This window comes from Nannospalax galili, unplaced genomic scaffold (assembly GCF_000622305.1).
Source record: "Nannospalax galili isolate Female #2095 unplaced genomic scaffold, S.galili_v1.0 scaffold293, whole genome shotgun sequence".
NCBI classification, from domain to species: domain Eukaryota; kingdom Metazoa; phylum Chordata; class Mammalia; order Rodentia; family Spalacidae; genus Nannospalax; species Nannospalax galili.
In genome coordinates, this window is record NW_008337147.1 from 5,489,648 (window position 1) to 5,512,003 (window position 22,356).

General features: G+C 35.4%; 1 protein-coding gene across 2 annotated transcripts in view; it reads left to right on the forward strand.

Annotated features, from left to right (window-relative positions):
- Positions 1 to 22,356, forward strand: part of Cadm2 (cell adhesion molecule 2) — a 1,155,779-nt gene that overhangs the window by 414,672 nt on the left and 718,751 nt on the right. The window lies entirely within an intron of this gene.

A 22,356-nucleotide genomic window follows, 5' to 3' on the forward strand; every position in this document is an offset into this window, starting at 1 on the left:
ATACACATTAAATAGTTTAATTGGAGTTACCCTATGCAGGGGATAATGTTCCCCTTTAATTTTTGCCAAGGGTCTTCTGGAGACCTCCAAAACTATACAAGCTATCATGATTGCTTGTTATCCACTAGAACTTCATGTTAAAACTCTATTGTTGAAGACACTATACAAATTGATCACTGGACATGGAGAAATCAGGTTTGTAATAATCAGGAACATTTTGTTCTGCTGATGAGCTTTCATAATACTGGAGGGTGCTATCTAGACTTCTGGCGGCCAAAAATCATTAATCTTACCCAGCTGTGAACTCTGTAAGCTACAGTAACAACCAGTGTAGCAAGATATGCCTATGGGTACAATAGTGACACCAATGTTGTGGGGTGACCTACCATTTTGTGATTGAATTAGGGCCAGTTACATAGAGAAAATGCATGCCTGATACTGTAAATCTGGCCACTCATCATTTAGGAGCTTCTAGGCCCCAAGGGTGAACCTACTACTATTATTTCGCTAATGTCCTCCAAATTTGTATCTCAACATCCATAGTTTAGTGCAGTTCTCAGGCATCATCAGAGAATCTTCTTTGTGTAGTATGTTGTGGTTAACATAAAAACTTACCACTGGTCAGAGCATAGAATATTCAATCACAAATGACACATCTGTATCACAATCCCTCCATTCAAGGCTCAGAGAGCATTGTGGACAAAGAGGTGGAAAGGTTGTAAGAGTCAGAAGTCTTCTGAACAGGACAGGACAATGGCACTTGTGAACTCACAGCTGCTGTGGTTGTCTATATAAGACCTGTACAAGATCAAGCCAATCAGCACTCCAGCAAGGAGGCAGGAGGGTCTTATAAGCCCCATAACTAGTTGAGGAGCTATTGACAGGTGATTATTTCCAGGAGAAGGAGAGTTAGTTTTCTTTAGGGGTGAGGCCTCTGGTAGGTTAACCATGTTCTAATGGATGACCCAATATCTATGAGTATATGGGCAGCACAAATTAGACTCCATTGATTATTTTTTAAAAAATGATGGCATGAAGTTGTGAGGGGATGTGAGGGTGGGAGGTAGACCTGGGAGGAATTTGGGGGAGGCGTAGGGGGTGAATATGATCAAAATGCATTGTATTCATGTATGAAATTCTCAAAGAATTAACAAAAATGTTATCTTTAATAAAAAGGAACATATTAGTGTTGCACAAACTGTACACCACCAATTCTCATTTCTATTTTTTTTAAAGATTCATTTTATTATTTTTATTTTTTTTTCTGTTAGTTGACAATCAGTATGTGTTTTTTTTTATTTATGTATATTTTTTTAATAAAGGAAGCATTTCATTACAACAGCATTAACCTATTCAATAACATTTTTCTGAGCTAGGGTAGATCTCTTTCAAAATTGGCTATACATTTCTAGGTTTACAGATGAATTATTATGCTTATATAATCTTTTACTCATTATAAACTCTATAAGACATAAAATTAAATGAGGTTCCAATGTTTAAAAAAGATCTCCACTTCATTGTCAAAACACACAGTTTCGTACAGAAAAATTCGTTCTAAGGCAATTGACATTGAGACGTTTTCACCTGCATTTCTAATCTCTATATACATGACTATCACTGGTCACAGTCACCCATCTTCTGAGCTCCTCGGCATCTTTTTATAGCCATCCTATCATGCTCATAAAAATCTTAGTTATAATTTAGCTCTTAGGAATGAATCCATTCAGTCCTTATGAATAGCACATTAGGATGAGATGGTCACAACATAACTTCTTAATCCTGACTATCATTTGTTGCTCTTTGTTCAAACTTTCTCAACTCTCCCCACCATACTCTGATATGCATGTGTCTTGAATCCAGTAACAACCATCATTTATGTACCAAATTCTATCAAATCATTTTTATATTAAAAATTAATGTGATCATGTGATGCTCATGTTTCTGTGTTTGAGCTGTTTCAGTTAACTTCAGTGGTCTGCAGTTCTATTTATGTTGCTGTAAAGAAAAGGATTTCATTCTGGTAATGACTAAATCATATTCTTTATTCATTTATGCTTACAAACACTTGGTTCTTTTCCATTTCTTCAGTGGTCTGAATGGTGATAGGGTAAGCATAGGAATGAAGGTATTTATTCATTTTCATTGGATATATTCCCAGGAGTGGAATTAATAGATCATAGGGCAGTTCTGTTTTAGTTTTTTGAGATATATATTTTCTGTTTTCTATAATGACTATGCTGTTTTACACACCCCACATAGATTGCAGAGTTTTCCTTTCCTCCACACCCTCATGACACTTACTGTCTTTAGTTATTCTTTAATTCTTTTAATAATGACCTTTTATTCTGAGAAGGTATCACACTGTGCTTTTGATCAAAATTACCCATAAATTGATTGCATTTTTCACAGTTTTGGTCTTTGTGTTTTCTTTGGAGAAATATCTCCTTAAGTCAGTTGTTTAGACCAGGATATGTGGTTTTGAGTTTGTTTGCTTATGAGTTCTCTATGTCATCTCCTTGTTAGAAAGCATAACATGCACACAATTTATCTAATCTATAGGTCTCTTTACTCTTGTCTCCTTTACTGGAAAGAAATCATTAATTTTGATGCACTCTCCTTTGTCTAGATTTGCTTATGTTTGGGGGTGTTGTCCTGAAGTGTTTCATTGATTGTTCCTTTTTAATATTTTTATTTTTTTCTTTGAGAAATGCTTACAATAAATTTTGAGATTATTCAGACTCCCTCCCCCATCTCCTCTCAGATCCATGTCCACAACTTCTTCACTTCAGGTTCTCTATTTTGGCCTGTTAAGTCTAAATTATATTCCCCAAATACTCTTGTGTATGAGTCCATCTCCTAGATCCCAATCAACCTAATCATCATCACAAACAGAGGAAACTGATTCTCCCTCTACAGCATTTATCAGTTGCCAATAGCCCCTCAGCTAAGCGTGGGAACGTATGCTCACTCTTCTGATGCTGTATCTTTCTTTTCTTTTCCTCTGCATTGGGATTGTACAGGTCTTGTGCATGCTATGTCAAGTACTGCGCATTCATATGACCTTGTTAAGTCTGGAAAACACAGTTTCCTTGTCATCAAACACCATCTCTAGCTTATAAAATCTTTCTGCCCCTTCATCTGTGAAGATCCCTGAGCCTTGTGAATAGGGCTGATGTCTTTTTTAGTATTGAGCAGTCTACTGTCTCTTATTATTTATATGTTAACCAATTGTGTGTCTCTGGGATCATTGCCTTCTATTGCAAATAATGAATTTTATGAAGTTTCAATAATCTATGGTTTTAACAATGGTCATCAGAATTCATTTTAATACTATGTACATTTAGGAGAATATTCATACTAAAATTTCCCCCAATGACATAATTTAGTTAGCCATGGATTCTTGGCTCTGATATCAGTGCCAGGTATGAATTCTGTCTTCTGGTGTGGGCCTTATTCCAAGTAGAAGGTCGTGATTATTTCAATAACATTCATGTCACTATTGCACTAGTGGGCATATTTTTCCAGGCCAGTAGTTACTGTAGCTTGCAGGCTTCACATCTAAGTAAAATGTATGATAATTTTTATGCTATGTTACATGCCTAGCAACTTCAAGCATTTTAAAACTAACCAGTAGGGATAAAGCTCCCAGGTCAGTAAACAATTGGTTTGTCCATGTTTTATGATTCAAGTATGTTGTCTTCATCAATAGTTTCTTAACCTCAAGCTCTGGAGGGTAACTCAAAGCCATGGACATAGCCTATAATGTTTGGGAGTCTATGACATCCCACTGCCCAACAACTAAAATAATGGTAAACCATTCCTTATCCTGGGGTTTTTATTTGCTGTGATGACGAAGCTACTTGGGTTATTGTCCTCCAGTTATAAGGACACTTCCTTCCTCCTCCTGCTTCTCCTGCTTCTCCTGCATCTCCTGCTCTTCCTGCTCATCCTCCTCCTCCTCCCTTCCACTTCCTCCTCCTCCTCCTTCTTCTTCCTCTTCTACTTCTTCCTCCACCCCCACCTCCTCTCCCCCCCTCCTCCTCCTCTTTCTTCTTTTTCTGTTTTAGAGCGTTTCTACAGTTAAACTTTTCCATTAGGCTTGCCATAACGACTTTAATGTTACTTATCTCTCCCCATATTCCCTCCTCTGCTCTACCCACCCATTCCCCACCTTTCCCTACCTATACTCTGCTTGTACACACTCTACCACATAAAATGCTCCTCGTTCCATTTTTCCCTTTTCTCTCTTTATATCATTGTATTTTGTTTCCCTTGTCTTGAAAGATTACTCCTCCTCCAAGGCCTTTGACTACTTTTCTGACCTCCATTTTATGTTAGGTTTTGGCATTTTATGTAGGATCTATATTGTGTTAAATTATGATCCTTCTTTGTCAATTAATTCATATTTTTGTGAGACATTTAATTTTGTAAAATTCTTTTTATCTACTAAAATGATTGTATCAGTTTATCCCTTCATTTCATTGCTATGTTTTATATCATGTCATTTTTATGTATTTGAGTATGGCGCATAGTACTTGTTTTTCTAAAATGAGCAATTTTAAAATGTGACATGGAATCCTGTTTTCTTGTATTTTATTTAGAACTTCTGTGTCTATATTCTTAAAAGACATTGATTTGTAGAATTCTTTTGTGTTCTCTCCTTTGCTCCTTTGAGTATCAGGGTAAAATTGTTTTCTTAGAATGAATTTTTAAAACCAACTTCCTCTTAAAGTTAAAAAAATATTTTATTATTTTTACTTTTTTATGTGTACGTCTATTGCCTACATGTAGGTAAGTGCACCTGTGTTGTGCAATGGCCGCAGAAGACAGAAGAGGTTGTCGGATCCCCTAGAACTGGAGTTATGGACAGTTGTTAGCTGTCATGTAGGTGCTGGGATTTGAACCCAGGTCTTCTGCAAGAACAACCAGTGTTCTTCATTGCTGAGCCATCTCTTCAGCTCTTCCTCTTAATTTTTCAAAAACAATTTGTGAGTGTTGCCATTTTAAACACTGATATATATTTTATTTTCCCCCAAAATAGTGTTGTTTTGACATGTAATCAATATAAAAATTACTAGACACTTTAAGTTCTCACATTAAATCTTTGAGCATACTACTTAGCATTTTATAATGACTATAGTCATTTTATGATTGGAAACATTTATATTACAGGTTTAATGATAACATGGTTTAAAGGTATTATTATTAAGATGATAAGATACAGAAAATGATTAAAATGTAAGTATATGGAAACAAATAGTATGATACTTATGTTTATAGCAATCATAATTAGGTGGTTTGGATATCCAATGTATAAATAATTGATAATGTAAATTCATTACATGTACCGCATTTCATGAAATGTGCCTCTTATCTGTTCCTGACAAGAAAGCTTTCATAGCTAAAAGTTATGATAAACTGATCACCCTGGGTAGCATTGAGTTCATCAGAAATTCATTTTTAAAAGTAATGCAGTCTTTAAACATAATGCTATTTGTTTTATACTCTTGATTTTAGATTTAAGCAAGAATAAATGTTTTGCCCCTCAGAAGAGGAAAAACACATTTATTCAGTGATTCACATCCTTCAAAGTATTTTCACATTCATTACTTCAAGTCCCTCAGTAATAAATGCAATTCATTTAAGGAATATAAAGAATACCATTTTTCCTAATATTCCCATTCTCTTATGAGTTATTTCAAGAATAAGTAAGATTATTGGCATATTAGTATATATGAAACTTGAACCTGGAGAAATGCTTGAAGCAGAGATCTAAGTAAAATGCTTAAATCATAATCTTTAATTAATGTTTTTTACAGTTCTCTATTAAGGTTAATAATTCTTGCTTTGTTTTGTTTTAGTCGTTGAACATAGAAGTCAGGGGTTTCATTTCCTCTTGTAAATTTATCTGAGTTTTGTCAAACTGGTTTCTAGGCTTGAAAAATTTAGATGAGGAAGGCAAAATCTTTGACTTACTTTTTCAAATCTCAAGCATTGCATTTTAATGCAATTTTGTTCTTACTTTAATGATATCAGCATTATAATCTCATTTATTTTTGCAAGAGAAAATATTCAGGGATAAAGGAATAGCGTTTCGTAATGACAAGACACTTTACAAATCAACATCATACCATTCAAAGGGCTCTGAATTCACAGGATCAAAACATTGTGACCCACAAAATTGTTTCATTTTATCATCAACAAACATGTATTTTATTCAACTTGTTATGTTTTGGGTGCTCCATTAAATTCATTTTGTATACTATTGGCAACAGTTACACTGTAAAGACAAAAACAGTGGCTTTTATTCTGTAACTGAGCTGAAGCCATTTTCAGCTTTCAGCTTTCATCCCTTCCTGTCACCAATCCTATTCTCTGACATCTTTTCAAAAATGCACGTTCTATGCAAGAAAGCTTTGGCAAACATTTCTAGTTTTCAATCTGTTGGAGAAGTCAGCAATGGCTGAACGAATGCTTCTGGAAAATACATTCATCATTCATTGACAAGCAAGGTGTTATATCTATTCCCAAGGATAGAGTTGAGGCATCTTCCCAGTTTCATATAAACTTTCTAAGGTAGTATATCTAAATTAATATAGAATATTAACTATTGGTTACAATTTTCAGTGGATTTCAAGTTTGAAGGAAATTAAGAATTTTTTGACAAAATGAAAAAAAAAAGTGATAAGAGAAATGTTTTAGGTAATACAGTGTCAAACATTTAGAATTAAGCCTTCTTTTATGGATCATGCTAAAATGTCACATTGAAGATTTTCATAAGTTCTTTTAGACATATTACTTCATATGTATTTCTAGCTTTGTTTTATAACAATATAACTTAAAATGTTCTTTGTCAGGCTGGAGATGGCTCAGCAGTTAAGAACACTGGCTGTTCTTGCAGAACACCCAGGTTCGAATCCTAGCATCCACATGTCAGCTAACAACTGTCCATAACTCCAGTTCCAGGGGATCCAACAGCCTCTTCTGTGCTCCTCGGGCAGTGCATGACATGGGTGAATTTACTTACGTGCAAGTATAACACTCATACACATAAAATAAAAATAATAAATAAAGATTTTTAAAAAATAAAAAAAAATCTTTGTTAATTTCATACTGGTATACAATGAATTGGGTTGATATAATCAACATAATTTTAAGCTACAATAAATATTATATCAATGAAAATAATAACTATATAGTACTTTAATTCCCATTTAGAGTTATTTACACATTTATAAGGTTTTCTTTTATAAATATTTATTAATATTTTGCTAATTAATTAATTCCTGGGATTTTCATGCATACTTTGGTGTGGTTTATTTGCATCCCCCACCTCACTCCATTCCCAGTGGCCCCAGTCTATACTGTACAGGCCCACTATAATATTTCCACAATTTTCATATTGCAAACGTTCTGCTAACTTCCTCAAAGCTCTCCTCAGTGTCTCCTTTTCCAGTCCCATGAGCTCCTTTCTAGGTTCCCTGGCTACGTATTTAAAATGAGATCTAATTTTAGATTATTATGGATGTTTATTTCAATAGAGCATGAGTGCATTTGTGAACCTCAAGTTACACTTTTAAAAATCTAATGCTCGCAGGCTTTTTTATGTTGTTTTTCTTCCTTCTGTATTTGAAAGAGAGCACTAACATATTCATTTAATTAGCTGCATGATAATGATCCAATAAAGATATTCTTAACCTGCAGTATTCTTACATTTTGTTATAAAATATTTGTATATTTTTCTAAATAATTTATTTTCTCAATTTTTGATGATGTCCAATTGTCATTTTTCTTTTATTTAGATAGGAAATACTTAGCTTTGAAGATCAATACTAATATCAGAATAAAGTTATAAGAAGTATGAGTATGAGGGCTGGAGAAAGATGACTCAGCAATTAAAAGCACTGGCTGCTTTCATAAAGGACCTGCTTTCGATTCCCAGCACCTACACGGCAGCTAATAACTGTCAGTAACTCTAGTTTCATGGAATCTGACAAACATTTCTGTTGGGCAGTTTATTTATTCATTAATATATTTGTGGGGTTTTTATGTTTATTTTTGTGTGTGCATATTTGTGTTCATGCTGGTGGTGTATGGAGGTGGTACGTGTGCATGTGTGTGATTATTCTGGGAGTCTGAGATACAGCCTCTGGAGTCATTGTCAGCTGTACTGTAAATTTTCATTTTTAAGGAGGACAGGGTCCTCTCCTTAGCCTAGAAATTCGCAAGTAAGTTAGGCTTTTTTTCAGTGAATTCAAGTGACAAGCCCAAATTCACTTTACCAGATTTGGAATTTCTGGCATGTACCCTCGTAGTAGAAACTAGTATATGGATTCTAGGGATTTAACTCAAGTTCTCATAGTTGCCTGGCTCTGAATTTCCTGAGTTGTCTCCCCAGTCCTTCAAATAATCAATCAATTAATTAAAAGGTAGAACTTTTTCATGGTGGTGCACCTGCACACCTTTAATCCCAGCACTTGGGAGGAAGAGGTGGGTGGGTCTCTGTGAGATGGAAGCCAATCTAGTATATAAATGGAGTTCTAGGACAACTGGGGTATCAGGGAGACCCTGTGGCAAACCAACCAACAAGGAAATAAAACCCCAAAAATTAGAATGAAAAAAATAGCACCCCAGAGAATGTGAGTGGGCTAGTGAGTTTTGTGTATAGACCCTACAGCCCAACTACTTTTAATATTATGATAACTTGTTTTAGGAAGAAAATCATGTACATTCATTCTTTCTCTTTAAAGCCTACACAGCAGTATTGAAATGAGATATGATTTTAGCATTGACATATCTTTTTTGAGAATTTGAGTTTGCATTCCATTCAATCAAGGAAAACTTTGAGGTCTTTCTTTTCAGGCTGTCACACCAACTTTCAGGAGCCCCAGTGGGACTGCAAGATGAATGTTGAATCCTCAGCATTCTCAAACTGATTCCTCCCCAAGGCATTGTATCCTACATATCCAAGCTACATTGTTCTTTTAAAAAGCCAACACTAGGAAAGGCTCAGAAAACAATTATGTGGAAACAGGACTCCTAAATCACCAGAACCTCCTAGCTATTCACCATTTTTTTATGCGATGGCAATCAGGACCAATTGTGAATAATCAGTTTGGAAACACTGTCATAAAATGATAAAAGAAATACATTAAAACACACCCTTTAGCACCCACTAGAGTGAAACTTTCTTATACCTGTAATAAAAATAAAGTAAAACAACAAAATCTTAAATGTGAAAATAGTCAGATTTTTCTAGGCTAAGGGTGGAATTGCCAGGGAAGTGCTTTGATAGCTCTAAGATACTGGATGCTTTGAGAGATTCTTACCAGGTATAAGAAACAAAAATAAGGACAAGTGAGGGAGCGAATTAGTCAATAATCAGTAGATACATCTACACAGGGGCAAGGAAAGATGTTAAAGTTAACATCTACTTTTATTCTTTGAAAATTGTATATAAGTATACAGTTTATCTTGGTCATAGCCAGGCATCACTCCAGGCCCTCAGCTCCCACCTTCCCATATCTACCCAATTCAAATCTTCCTTTATAAATATTTATTTAATTAGCCAACTGAGTCCAATTAGTGATTTCCATGTGCTCATGAGTGTGAAGTTTTCCACTGGAACATGGGGAAATGAAAAGATGCCTTACACTCCTCCCCCCAAAGTAACAACCCCTCAGCAGCCATCAACTACCAATAGCTCCTCAGTTAGGGATGGGGACTTGAGCTGAATATTTTTTCAAATTGATTTTTTTATTTTTAATTGAATTTTGTGCATTTAATACAATACACTTAATCAAATTTAGATCGCTTCCTTGGCCCCCAAAGCCCAACCCACTACCAGATTTTTGGGTACTCTGCCATACATGGTAAGTCCTGTCAGGTCAACATTTGTAGCTAGATGTCCCTTAGTGCAAGTTTATCCACTGGAGTCTAGTCAGCATATCTAGAATCACTCCCTTAAAGATGATCTATTCTCCCTCACCACACAGCAATCTTTCGCTAAAAATTCCTTGGCTAGGGTTGTGCCTGTAACTCACTTCCCCTGTTTTATGCTGGGTTTTTGTCTGAGTCTGCATGGGTCTTGTGCATGCTGTTACCATTGTTGCAAGTTCATGAACAAGTTCCCAGAGGCCTGAAAGCCTCTGTTCCCTAATGTTCATGCACCAACCCTGGCTCCAAACAGTCTTTCCACTTCTTCTTTGACAATGGTCCCTGAGTCATGGGTGGGAAAAGTTTAATATCATAGTCTTTTCCAGGGACACGGACTCTGCATTCTCTTATTTTCTAAATCTTAGCCAATTGTGGCCTTCTGTGTGCATCACACTGTGTTGTACGAGGAAACTTTGCTGTTGAAAGTTGAGGGAGGTATTAGTGTTCTCTCTATCCCCCTGTTTCACTATGTTCCATGAGCCTTATGTATAGAGATTCCACTGTAGATGTGTCACTTAGGAATTGTAGTTCTCTCAGACATGTATTCTGTTTGTGTGACCAGTTCTGTAACTCTGTAATAGTCTCTGTTGCAAAATGAAACTTCTTTGATGAGTGATATATGGTATACTTGTCTATAAATATACAGATGCATATTTAGTAAAGAGTAAGAAATTTCATTTGACAGTCAGGGTTTTCTCTGGGATTCATGACCTCTCCAGCCATATGTATTTGACTATATTTACAGTGCCTTTATTTTTTATCCCACAAAAGAGAAACTATCATTTGTATCAGTTGTGACAACACTAAGAATTAGAAACAAGTTTGCTAGAATTCTTGAAAACACTTATAAACATAAAAAAAATTTAAAAAAGAGAAAAGAAAACACCTAAATACTCTTCTTAAAGAACTGCAATCTGTTTGTGACAAATCCACTTGAAGATGTACAAATGGGAGACACATTCAAGACAGATTAATTTATTTACAGTTATATTCTATCAGAAGTTAATGGTTTCAAATTATATGTGCAAGTTTACATAGAATCACAAAAGTAAGTATCTCTGAATATATAACCAACTTATGCCAATTTAGAAAACACATCAAGACAGTGGCTATGAAAATGATGAGGTATGACTGAGAGAGTAAAAAGGCAAAATAAAAAGTGAACAAGTTTCAGCCTTCAATATAACTATAATCTTGCTATGCAATCCTCTGTATAAACAAAAATTTCCTTTAAACTAGGCATCTACAGGAAAAAAATATGTATCAGGTCCACCTTCTGAATTAAAAAAATATATATGTAACGTTTCCTATGTTTATGGTGCTTTCAAATGTGAATCCACAGGATGATAATCTGGTGCTTTAGGTGTTCTGTATTCTGTAAGAATTATCAGCTAAAATGTTAGGCATTCTTTATTTTTTTAATATTTTATTAATATTTTTCTTTGGTATGTGTGAGTGCATTGCCTGAACAAACATAAGTGCACTATGTGTATACAAGGCCTGCAGAGATATGAAGATGGTGTCAGATGTCCTAGAACTAGATTTACAGATGGTTGTTAGTGGTCATGTGAGTACTGAGCATCAAGGTGGGTCCTCTGCAAGAGCAGACAGTGTTTTAAATGGTGAGCCAACAATCCAACCACTCTTTTTTATTTTGTTAATATATTTAAGGAATTTTGTTCTACTATACAATGGCTTTGAAGACATACTGAGGCCTTGGGACTGGATAGATGACTCAGTAGTTAAGAACACACTGCTCTTACAGAGGACCTGGATTCTATTCCAACCATCCTCATGGTGGCTACCAACTATATGTAACTTCAGTTCCAAGGGATCTAATGCTCTCTTCTGACCTCTTTGGAAATTGTAGGACATGAATGCATTTACACACATGCAGGCAATGCACTCATGCACTTAAAAATAAAAAAAAAATACTAAATAAAATATTTTAAAGAAATACCAAGAGCAAAATGGATTACTACAGGATCTCAACAAAGTCACCCAGACTGTTATGGAAAACATTTGTGGAATCTATCTTGCTAGGAAAAAAGACTACCACTGTCGTTCTGGCTTGGTCTTTTGCAGACCTTGTGCATGTACCCCCAGGTGCTTTGAGTTCATGAATGCAACAGGTCTGCCATGTAAGTAGGACAGCAGGTCACATCTCTCCTCCCTATCCTCAAGTTCTTACATTCTTGCTGCTCCTTCTTCCCAGTGTGTCCCGGGTCTTGGTGGGGATTTGTTATAGATGTTCCAGCTGTAGCTGAGCACACACATTATTTATGCTTAGGACTTTAAACCATAAACAGTGTCGAATTTACCCATTGAAAAAAGAAGCTTCTTTGAGTAATGTTCGGAACAGCAAAAATCTATGGATATAAACATAGATATTTAGAAAGAGGTTCCAAATATCATTTAGAAAAACAACATCAACAGGTTTTCCCTTAGAGCCCCCGTGACTTCCCTAGCATGAGTGTTAACCATGTTTCAATACAGGCATGGGTCCCCCCCTCGGGAGAAAACCTCAAACCCAATCAGGGGGCAGTTATGTAGCTGCATAAATTGCTGTGCAATTATTGCAGCAGTTGGTACTTCATTCCTGTGAGGACAATTTGTAGTGTGCAGGCTCCAGTTTAAGAAAAGATCATTATTGTCCTTTTTCCCAAAACAGCCTACAGAGCACCTTCCATAACTGAAAGCTAGGAAGCAAGAACACAGTTTTCTTTTCAGGTCAAGATTTATTTCTCTAGTCTGGCATCCAAAATGTGCGGTGTCTTCAGCAACAGGAACTTACCTCGGTATGGTGGGCAGCCAAGAGCAATGGCAACAGCCCACATTGTTTTTGGTGACTCTAGGCCTCCATGACCAGTAACTCTTAGGTATTTAACTGTGTCTGGCACTGAGATTTTCAGTTAAACCCCATTTTTTTCTGGAAGAATTATTATATTAGAATACATGTAGTATAATGTATTGTAGAATATATCTTTTCAAATTCTTTAAAAAATATATTTTTTTAATTAGCTTGTAAGTTAGTGGGGGATTCATAAAGCTTCTTTTACATCCGTACTGTTGGTTAACCCAACCCATACCCCTCTCTTCTCCACCCCCATGTGCCTCTGCACTAAACCCTAAAGAATTGTGAAACTACTGATTCTAGAAGCAGTCATGTGCATGATTATGGAATATGATTATGATAGAAAAGCTGTTACAAAACTATTTGATGCAAAATATAATCAAGGTTAGCTAATTAATAATTGGCCTATAACCAGACAAGATGATTAAATAAATATAACCAGTTTACTGAAAACTTCTGAAGTTAGCTATTTTAGAAATTTTCATTCATTTTTTATTCCAAATTTATTGTTTTTACTTAAAATGAACAATAATTTTCAGTTCATATGCAGATAACATTGTACACATTACATAAAATGAACTTAATTTTCCCTTTATATGTATGCAAAAATATACACATTTGTGTACATTGATAAACAGAAGTCTTAAATTTTGTAGTGGAATGTAGCTATTTTAGAAATTTTCATTCATTTTTTATTCCAAATTTATTGTTTTTACTTAAAATGAACAATAATTTTCAGTTCATATGCAGATAACATTGTACACATTACATAAAATGAACTTAATTTTCCCTTTATATGTATGCAAAAATATACACATTTGTGTACATTGATAAACAGAAGTCTTAAATTTTGTAGTGGAATGTATTAATGATCTCCTTCTCAAAGGGAAGTTCCATAACTAGCTGCATATAAATAACTTCCTTATGTACTTGAAATTATGCTTTGGCTGCTTTTTAGCCGTGTTGAACAGTCAAGAAAGCAAACAACGATATGTTGAATTTTCCATAACTAAGCAGTTTGTGTTACATTTGTGGTGAGGGATTGTAGGATGGGAGGACGATGTATCGATTAACAAACAGGAGAGACAATCACAGATGTGGTTCATTTGTTACCATTTATTAGTGTATGTTCTATAGTTTCAGACAAATAAATAAGACTTAATCAGAGATGTGTTTTGGTAAATAACTTGTTCATCCTTGTTTTATGAGGCTGGGTTATGATGTAGTAAAATCTATCAAATGAATAATAGCACAGGAAAGAATTGATTTTTGGCAGGTTCACATTGTTAAGAGCTATTTATTTGAGTGGTCTCATTTTTTTCTAGTGGAAAGGGAATTTTTTTTCTTAATAATATAAAATATTGACTTTTTATACAACTGAAAGTATCTTTTAAGAAACACTTTAACATTTTACAGGTATTTTTCATGTATTAGACAGAAAAACAAACCTGATAAACCTGATGCCCTAAGATTGTATGATTTGAACATCATTCCTATTTTGACTTTAAGTTGGATATGCTATTCTGGAGAAGCTTCTACTATGTTTAACAAGCATAGTGAGGGGGTGCTGTGCTATCAAACTAACTTAATACATAGTTTCATGGAGAAAATCTTGATATGTTTTATATAAACAAATCCAAGGACTACATGTTTCCTTATTTTCATCCTGCATGAGAGTTTGAGAGAGGGCTGAGAGGCATCTTCCTGAAATATGGAATAGAGAGCTGCTTCCTTCAGTACACTGATGTCGTCCAGACACTCCTTTCTAACTTGATCATCATCTTACTAGCACAAGCAGACCTTGGTTAAAATCTGAGTTTCTAAAGCAATTGAAGTAATCTCTTTGGGTAAGGATGCTGCATGGAAGTATATATTTTTTTCTGGATTGGATGATATCAGTTTCAATATGTTCCTGAATGAAGGCTGCAGGACTGAAAGTTGTCAAAAGAAGCAGGATGAGATTCAAAGCAGATCAGGGCATAGACATGCCCTCTATGCTATACTAAGTTGTGGATCCAGGAACACAGCACTCACTGCAAAAAGCATGAGAAAGCCTTCATTCTGGAGTCAAATACAAATGACCATGAGCAAGGAGCAATGTTTTGAGTTGTCCCCAAATTTATGTTCCAATATGGTAAATTTCATGAAGTTTTATATTTCCGAACTAAGTCATAAATGAAGACACTTTTCAAAATCAGTGGTGCAAACATCAGAATGGTAGGTTATGTTAAATACCTACTCTACTGTAGGACTCAGATACCATCTGATGATATTCTTAGCTTTGGGGTTGGCAGATGCTAAGAGTAGCTCTTACATTCCAAAGAAGGGTCCAATAGTCACAAGGTGTGGGGTCACATATGAGAACTAGCCAATAAATGGCTAATAGGAGGGGCTAAGGGCAGACTAAGATAATTTGGTTATGGTCATATATAATGGATTGAATGAGACTGTCCCACAATCCCCACCAAATATAGAAAACTTTTTCAGTTAGTGGCACTGTTTGGGGAGAGTCATAAAACCTTCGGGAGTAGTTGTGGCTGTGCCTGAAGTATCACATTACTACAGGGAAGGAGACTGTGAGAGTTCTTAACCTTGTCCAGTTTCTAGGTTTTCTCTTTCTTCTTCCTGTGTGTGCTTGAAGATATGAGTTCTCAGCTTTCTACTTTGGCCACCTCTGCTGTCACGCCTCCCTTGCCATGGTGAACTGTCTTATTCCTTTGGATCACTAAGCCATTATAAACTTTTCCTTTTATAAGTTGTCTCATTCCAGGTTTTTCAAATCATTGCAACAGAAAAGTAGCCAGTGCAGCATTCAAAACATGACACACCACTGAAGTTCTAATCATTCAATTTAGTTGCAGTTACTTCCAGTAACCTATTTATACATGGGTATGCATTTGGAAAAGTGATTCCCTACGAAGTTGTGCATTTGTGTCTGATACATAATATAACTGCTGTTTTATTTCATATGATAATTTACTCTAACATTTCCCAAAAGGTGCTAATATAGGAAATATAAACAAATATAAATTTTGTATGAATAAAATCCAAATTTAATAAATTTCTGAACTGGTTCGTTTCAGTTGTCAACATGAAACACCTAGAAAGAGAGAACCCTAATTCAGGAGTTTCCTCCAAAGAACTGATCTGTGTGCATGTCTTTGAGGCATTTTCTTAATGGCTAATAGATATGGAAGGACTTAGGGAGGGCCCACGCCAGTGTTGGCAATATTAACCCTGTGCAGGTGTACCTGGGCTGTATAAGAAAAGTAGGTGAGCAAGTCAGAGAGAACACACCAACTTTAAAGGTAATTCTCTCAAAAGAACATTGAATAGTGATTATTACTATTTTATGTAATTTAACATACAAAATACAGAAAAATAAAATTTCATAAGTTATCATGTACCGTTTATTTTAAATTTACATATCAATGTATATTTTGTAATTAATGGCAATTTTAAATTTTTTAAAGTTATTTTTTAGCAATTTCATACCGACAATGTACCTTGATCATATTGACCCCCAGCATCAAGTATCACATGCATGGACCTACCCAAGTCTTGATTTCTCACCTTCATGTACTTTTTTCTTGTAGTAACCCAGATTCCAATTAGTGCTGCCTGCATGAACTTGAACAACAGCTGCACCCTAAAAGACTTCCCTCCCCCTGCAGCCATCAACTGTCAATAGATCCTGAACTAGAGATAGAGCCTCATGAGCCCCTCGCCCATCTGTGCTGAAACTGGTGATTAGCTTGAACTTGTGAAAGTTTACGACTACAATGGCAATATAATATTCAGAAGTTTTCATTTCATAGCATTTCTCTCCATTACGTGGCTCCTAATTTCTTTTCTCCCCCTCTTCTGTGATGTTACCTGTCCTTTGGGGGGATTTTTGTAGATGAAAATTTAAGAAATTTACATATATTCAACATTAAAATATATTATAAATATTAAAATATCGGGGCGATGGCTCAGCTGTTAAGAACACTGGTTGTTCTTGCAGAAGACCTGGGTTCAAATCCCATCACCCACGTGGCAACTAACAACTGTCCGTAACTCCTGTTCCAGGGGATCCAACAGCCTCATCTGTCCTCCACAGCCATTGCATGACACAGGTGCACTTACCTACATGCAGGCAATACGTGCATAACCATAAAATAAAAATAGTAAATAAAATATTTTTAAAAGTTAAAATATCATACCCAAACAAAACATTGAGCGCTCAATTCTTACTTATCTAGAGTCCTTTAAATAATTATGACTCTCTACGTTGACTACTGCCCACTATAAAAAGAAGTTTCTATGACCAACATTGAGAACAGCATATATATATATATATATATATATGTGTGTGTGTGTGTGTGTGTGTGTGTGTAAAACAACATTAAGATGTTTGCCACTAGAGCTTATGATCTCCCCAGACATTGGCTTTTGACCAGTTTTACAGTATCAGGCATATATTCCCTTCTGTGGAATAGGATTCAAACCCAATCAGAAAACCATTGGTTAACTCCATAATGGTCAGGCCACTATCTTACCTGTAGGTACATTTTTCATGGAAGGTCGATATTGTAGTATGTAGAGTCCAATGCTGGATGAGTTAACAGTTGATTTTTCTTCTGCAGTGGTTTGCGTCTTCTCATACTATGAAAGTTAGCCATAAGGATGGAGGGTACTAGTCCAGTTCCAGCTTCATTTATCTATGTAATACAGACAGAATGTTTTGCATTTTCACAAAGGGGGTCTTACCATCAAGTTATAGTGGGAAACCAAGAGCAGTGGCAATAGCGCATGCTCTTTTTGAACCACTTAGGCCTCCCTGACCAATAACTGGTACGAACATTTCCCATTCCTGGCACAGGGAATTCTGTTTAGAAGTCCACAGTTTGCAAAAGAAATATTGTCCATCCATGCAGTGTACCTCCATCCTCCTTTATAAATTCTTTTTATATTATGTATTTTGTCATTTAACCTACAAACTAGTGTGTGTTATAGTGCATATTCATCTATCCTTAACCGTGATTCCCACCCTCTCCTCTCCTCCATCGCCACATGCCCAATCCCTTTCTTGTTGCTACTTTCATGTCACATATGTTTTACTATCCACTCCAACTCTTTTTTGCTTCCTAGTCTCTACAGACACTCTAAAGTAAACAAACACACATGTGAACACACACACACACACACACACACACACATACACATCCATACAAACTGCAGGCTGGGAGGCACATATTAAGAAAGAACATTCAGTGTTTGTTAATTTTGTATGATCATTTCCTTCAAAATATTTAATCTTACTTTTTATTTTAATTTATTGTCACATGAATTTAGGGATAGAATCTGTGTACTTAGATCTTAAGGTGTGGAATGGTATACAGGCATTATGTGTGTGTGTAGCATCATTTTGAGGTAACACTATTCTTCCTTTTGCTTTTTTTAAGAAAAGGGAAGATGTGTAATCTACAGGGTATAAAACAATTTATAATAGAAAACAATATTTTCTGGCTTGATTGATATTTTAGCTAGTCTTCCCTTAAGATAAACAGAAAATTAAACACCTAACCTTCCACATTAAAAACAGAAAATTTTTGTTTTTTCCATCTGGTCCTTTTTCAAAACATCAAATATTATGTGCTTTTTTTTTCTATGCATCCCATGGTATCTAGTAAGAGTCATAAAAGGACAGTAGTTCCCTTCTACATATGTTATAAATTTAAGGAAAGCACTTAAATTTCATGCATGGAGAGAAATAGACAAATGGAAGTTGTGAGATCCTCTCCTTTGTGACCTTGGAGAGCTGATGAGTTTCTGATGATATGGAGGAATTTTCCTAGGTTGTATCATTTTACTTAAGTTTTAATTTATTTTATCTGTGGGTATGCATGCATGTGTGAATGTGTTTGCCTGACACTGGAGGCATATGTGCTACAGGAGATGTGTTGATGTCAGAGCCAGGTCTACAAAGCTTGTTCTTGTCTTTTGCCTTTATAGGCTTCTGAAAATGGAACTCAGGTCATAAGGCTTGTGTAGCAAGCTGCCATGGCACATGTGTGCATGCTTGAGGACAAGATGCTCAATTATCTCACTGTTCCCCAGCCCCCACATTATATTTAAAGCAGAGTTTGTACATTGACATTTATGTGAGGAACTAATCTTTAATTAATATTTCATGTATAAGATATCACTTAAGTTCATTTCTGTGGTCTCATGTACAAAGCAGATCTATTGGTCATACTAAAATACTCCTATAAAAGTCTGTGTGTGTGTATAATTTAGTTTAATAAAATATGAATCCATGAAAAGAGACTAGGAAACAATGAAAATATCACTGTATCCATAATATAAAGCCACAACCAACTCATATACAAGTACTAAAGTGTGTGGTGTGTCTGGCAGTGTTGAAAAAATTAGCAATGGACCTCAAGTATGTAGGAGGCTGTTATCTGCAGAAATTATGAGGAAAATTTAGGAACATGGAGTTGTAAGACAATGAGCCAAGCCAACAAGCTAGGTACTGAATTTATTCTTTTAAAAAGTATTTATTCAGCCAGGTGTGGTGGCACATGCCTTTAATCCCAGCACTCAGGAAGCTGTGAGTTCAAGGCCAGCTTGGTCTACATAGTGAGTTTCAGGACAGCTAAGGCTACAGGGAGACCCTGTCTCAAAAAGCCAAAAAAAGTATTCATTCTATAGAGTACCATTCAGTAAATATTCACTATTGAAATATAAATATATGTGTGTGTATTTTACTCTAACCCAATCTCAATCATGATATCTGTGTCCCTGAACTCTTATTTTTGTTAGAAATTTTATAGCGTTTATAATAATACTTAACAATATTTTCTAGCAAAATATTTCCTTCATGATTTTATTCTCCCTAAAAATGTTAGACCCTATGTAATGTATGTGCAATGAAATGGAAAAACAAAAGGCTGCCTTCAGAATTTCAAGGCCAGGCTTGCAACACTGACTATTCATTGATATCTGTGAAGTGCTTTGAAAATAAGAGTTCTCATGTTATTTCTGCTCTTCCTATTTAATGATTTCTTTTCTAGAGAGAGTTTTGGATAAAAAGGCAAGTGAATGCTTAAAATGCATGCATACTTTTCAAATTCTTGTGGAGAAAACTATGAGTCAGCATCCTAAATTCACAAGACCACAACTAAGACATAAAATCAAATATAAATATGCATATGTAATTCTAGTGTTTGATTGATTTATCCATTCATTCATAGAATGCCTATATTAGAAATGTATAGTGTTTACACACACATATACACTCTGATATGCATCTGATATACAGCATGAGATATTATGAAAATAAATAAAGCACCCTTCCCCTAAAATGTCAAAGGATTCAATTTTCCAAAACTGGGATTCTGTTTTACTTGCAAAGTCCACAGAAAACACATAAAAGACAAGCCTTTAAATTGATTACTTGAGGCTGTGTCAATATCTTTTTTAAAATCTCTATCTCTCTTTCTCTGCTTCTGTTTTTCTCTCCTCCCTTTCTCTGTGTCTTTCTGTCTCCCTCTCTCTCTTGCTCTCTCACTCTCCCTGTGTGTAATTGTACATGATTTATGTACATTAATTTATGTGAGTGTAGGCACATGCCTGCCATAACATATGTGTGCTGGAAGACATTGGGTGTCTGTTCTTGCCTTCTACCTTGTTTGAGAGAGGCTTTCTTTTTTGTAAACTCTTGTGTGGCTTTGTCAGATTAATTGGCCCAATGTTTTTTTCTGGGTTTGCTCAGAGCATGCTTGCTTCCCCAAATGTCACTTGGGAATATAATGGGAAACTGTGCTTCTGGAACTGTGCCCTAGAGTCAGGCTTCACTCATAATTTTATGTAAAAATGTTTTTCAAGCTTTAATGTGGAAAAGAACATTAACTCCACCCTTATTTTATCAAACAATTTTGCCTCTCATTCCTAGTTCTAGAATATCTCATGCATACAATGTCAATCATCCTTTTCAGTCTTCATGATTTCAATAATGATGAATGTCCTGCCTTTCAGTGCTTTGATATGTTGATCTTCATATATGCCCATATTGCTTTGTTATCGTTTGAGTGAGCTAGCAAACTGAGGTTCCCAGGATCACAAGAGCACATGGTTTACCGAGTATGCTAAGATAAATTTAAAATCACAAGATTATGTCTATTCTATTAAAGTCATTTCTACAAACTAACTCAGTCTTTACCCTGAAAATGAACAAATCAACCTTTCTGGACTTCACAGTCAATAGACAATCTCGGCTACAACCTCTGCACATTATTAAGCATGAAAATATCCCTCATATCTATCACAATTAAATGATACTTTTCAGGTTATGATTTCTTTTTGAATATCTGCATACAACAGAATCTTCAGAGCTAAATTATAAAGGTAAAGTTGTATGTGCTTCAATTCATATTTACTACAACATAATTAGGGCAGCCACCAAAGTGTGTTTTCAAGTGAAATTAGGAAAAGAACAAACGATGGATCATTTAAAACGTTGTTCATGCATACATCTGCCTATGACTCATCTGGACTAGTGTAAATTTTTACTAACCAGGGTTAAGAGTCTTGGAGACTGTATTCCATACATGTTTTTGACTACTCTCACTTGGAGTAGTTTGGCTCCACTGAGTTTGACAGTCATTTATTTCTCTTTCCCAAAAGATTGAGTGTTCCTAGACAATGCATTGTTAACTCCTGTCTATGTAATTCCATAGTCAGTTAAGAAATCAATTAATGTCAGTTTAAAGACAAAGGATGAAGCAAAATGACATAGAGTTTTTTAAAGTACAGCATGAAGGGGAATAGTAATAAGGATTTTTTATGTTAAAGTGCAAAGAACTTATTTAAATGGTTATATTAGTTTCTAAGGAATAAAGTAATAAAGACAAAGCAGTAAGTAATAAGTAATAAAGACAAAGACGATTTTGAACATGAAAGCTTATATAAGTGTGGGACTTATTAGAAAAGATTTCATGTGGGAACAGAATTAACTCAAATTTAATAGAAATGGGAGAACTGAGAGAACGGTGAGGAACATAGAGGTCCCAAGTAAAACAAGGAAATGGAGTCTCACTTAACAAAGTAAGCTTAAAGAAAAGCGAATAACCTGGACTTGGAGGTCAGAAGGTACCATTAAGTGCTGCACTAATGCTTGTCCTTTAATCATTGTTTTGATGAGAATATTAAAATTTTTCTTGGTGAAAGCATTGACAGTGCGGGGTCAGTTTCCCGTGGACAACAAAGTCATCAGCCCAAAGCTTTAAATTGAGATATGATATTTATTTATACTTTGTCTGAGGATATGATCTGCTTAGACTTTTCAGAATTCACACATGAGAGCTAGGAAATGGTAATCTCTTCCTTGTCTCTTGGATTAACTGAATCATAGGGATGATCAAAACGTGAAGAAGTTATGGTCATATCACTCTCGAACTCTATGAGAATTCTAAAGTGGATTTGTGAACAGAAATTTCAGTATCTCTCTGTGTGCCTGCAAATGTTAGAGAAGCTACCATAAGCTTCCTATGACATTTTCAGCGTTCATACTGAAAAAC